The sequence below is a fragment of the Etheostoma cragini genome, chromosome 7 (assembly GCF_013103735.1).
Source record: "Etheostoma cragini isolate CJK2018 chromosome 7, CSU_Ecrag_1.0, whole genome shotgun sequence".
NCBI lineage: Eukaryota > Metazoa > Chordata > Actinopteri > Perciformes > Percidae > Etheostoma > Etheostoma cragini.
The window spans coordinates 5,761,520-5,764,865 of NC_048413.1; positions in this window are offsets into that span (position 1 = coordinate 5,761,520).

The following is a 3,346-nucleotide window of genomic DNA, read 5'->3' on the forward strand; positions in this document are numbered from 1 at the left end:
AATTTAATACACGGGTCCAAAATGACCCGCTAACACTTCAGATGGCAGCAGAAAGCTAACACCAGAGGAAGGATATACTTTTTTGTGAAAATAAAGACTATTTGTTCATTTTATAAAACATCAAAATTAATTATTTACAGTTACATTTAGAGATGCACAGAGGTTAGAGATGCACAGTAGTGGCCCAACGTTGCAGTATCGTATATATAGTATATATAGTTTTGTATATATGGTATAGTATAGCTCAGATGTGTTTCATCAGATTTCTGCTCATGTTTACAATTTTGTGCATATTGAAAATATAACTCCTCCCATCTGTTGTCCGAGATTTGCAGACTTTACAGAGAGAGAGGACACGAAGCAACGGACGGGTCTGTGATACTCAGAGCACATACCTGAAGCCGGGGAAGTGCACCTGGGATGGAAAAGGTTCTCATTTTGCGACAATTTCAAACTTCCACAGACAGGGAGCGCACTTGAACCCCCCCCAGTCTCTGAAAGCACAACTAGTCGATCACGAGCGGCTCAACAGGTAGATCTATAGATAAACTCATCTTTCAGAAATTTGACCGACCGGATTGACACTTCAGCGTGAGAAATCGGGGGTGTGGCACGGCGATTGCGTGAGAGTTGGCAGCCCTGAATTTTATTGTCACATAGGCTATTTAGAACTTTCACATCCATAGTATGCTACATTCTTCTTATGTTGAAGTTGTATATTGTACATACATACAGCTGAAACTCATGTAGGTTAAATCTATCTGAAATAAATAGCCTAGGCTATATATGTTTTTAAAGTATCTCTTTGAAAGCTCCTTCACTTGTTTTCAACAATAACTGATTAAAAGAGAGGGGGGGGGGGGTACAATAGACGTGCTCACAGAGCGACTGACTCATTGTGAATGGATCCAGCACAGGTCGAACGGCGGGTCAGTGAAGTAATACACGTATGTATGAAATGTCTGTATCGTCACTGCGCTGCATTTTTATGAACTATGATATTCTGGCCATTGGTCACGTCTCTCGCCCAGGTCCAGCAGGCTCCGCCTCACACGCTAGTACTCTACGACCTGAAGTTAGTTGCTTTCAATAACTTCTGTGTTTTTTGCGGTGGCCGCCGCGATAGAGTTACCAGCAAAAATGCTGGTACAAATACAGGATCGCCTCTCATGCTTAACTGTGTTAATAACAAATAAAACTGTGGACAAATGTCAGAAGCGTGACACCGGCGCTGTTGCCGCTCTGTCTCTGTTGCAGGGGAGCTTTGGGTAAGTGAATGGAGGCGGGGCTGCGCGGAGAGTAAGAGGAGAGATCCACACAGGCACGGCTTTACAGAAGAAATGGGTCATGTTACGCAAAATTAAACCATATTAATATAAACAACATTGCCTTTGTGGAGAGGCAGCCGATGTGACCTAGAGGAAAAATATTACTCGCACCCTGTGAGCTAACAGACGCTAGCACCGACTGGCACTGGTCACTGCTGCTGTCTGAAAAACACAGAACGGGACAAAATGTGCCGTTTACTGGTAAACCTTGAGACCGACGTATGACCGACTGCTATCTGTTAAATTTTCCTCAAGTTTCTCTGTCCTCTATGACTGTTGTTGGAATTTAAATGTTATGTGTTGAAACATTGTGTGTGATTTGCAGATTTTGAGCCCAACACTGTCTACTAGGGCTGCACAATTAATCATTTATGTAAAGGAGCGTTTTTTTTTTTTTTTTAATGCATCATTTCATAGAACTCTCCAGGTTAATTGTGATCACAATATTGATCTTAATAATTATTATCATTTTGGCCAATCGTGCAGCCCTACTTTCCACATCTAGAAACTAAGCTACGCTGTGCAGGGAACAACTATGACTGGCACATGATCAGATCAGATTTACGGAGCGATAGATTGCTTTGCAAAAAAACTCAAAGTTCCAAGAAATGACGAATTAAAAAAAAAAAAAAAGCGCTTGATTACGCAAATTTGATTCATTGCACAGCCCTACTTGACACAATCACATGACATGATTTACAACGCATGCTATTGGTCTGTGAGTTTCCTGGGCCGTGCCAGAGTTTCACTTGCCTGAAGGCCGGCGTCATATACGTAAGCTTTTTTGAAAAGGGTGTGGTTTTAGTGGTGATTGACAGTCCATAATTGAGGCAGTTTAAGGGGAAACTTGATATTTAAAAGCTGCCCCTTCAAATTGTACATTTGAAATTGCTAAAAAAAAATAACAAGTTAGTCTTTATCATCCAGTTGAACTGGTGAAAGAATGACCAGTTGGGCCACAGGTCTTGTTAACCTCTTATCTTTAGATGTGACCTCCACCGTTCGGATCCTTCCATCCTGACTGGGTATGAGGCGCGATACTTAACCCACGGGCCACAGTCCAGCGTGTAACCCCGCCCCCTCAACGTTTAACCCCGCCCAGTCTCCAACCGTCCACTACCTAACTAATTTAAAATGGTGTCCGAAGAGGGACAAGAAACCTTAATGGGTTTTTCAAAATGCAGCGATTTAAACATAATGAACTTAATCTTTGGTTTTACTAATTATGAAATGCAATATTGACACATTTCACAAAACATTAAATACCTCAGTAATGCATTAAATGATTAAAAAGTAGAATATTTGAATGTATATTTATCATAATCAATTGTAACCTGATACTTTCTTAATATTATCAAAATTAAAGGATCATGAGACTATAATATATATAATATATATTATATAATGTCTTTAATATGTGTATTTTTATATATATACTGTTGTGGTTTGGGGTTTTTGTTTGGGTGTGTGTTTCCCTTTCATTGGCCTCTGTGTGTTTTTGTCGGTTTTCTCCAAGGTCCTGTGTTCTTGGCCCTGTCTTATTCCCCTGTGTCTGTTTGTTCTGCTTTCTGCTTTATTTTGGTAGTCAACTTCCTGTCTTGTCTTGTCTTGTCTTGTCTTGTCTAGCTTCGCTTTGTTTGTCTGATTGTTCAGCCCCACCCTAATGTGTTTCACCTGATGTCTCACCTGTTCCTCATTACCTCATTACCTCTTGTATTTAACCCCAGTGTTTCCTCTGCCTCTTGTTGGATCATTCCAGTTTGTTTGTTCGTGTGCCATCGTCCTGTTTTGTCAGTCCGTCGACACTTTGTCAGCTGCCCGGTTTTATATCCCCGTAAGTGTTTCTCTGTGGGTTATCCGCAGCCTCTCCTTGCCATTTTTTCCCTTGGACTCCCCGTGGATTTTTGTGTTTTTGTTTTCTTTGGATTTCGGCCTGGTTCACCTTTTGGACTTTCGCCCTGTGTATGCCTTTTGGTGCTCCCTTGTGTTGAACTGTTTGCGAATAAAACCCTTGTGAC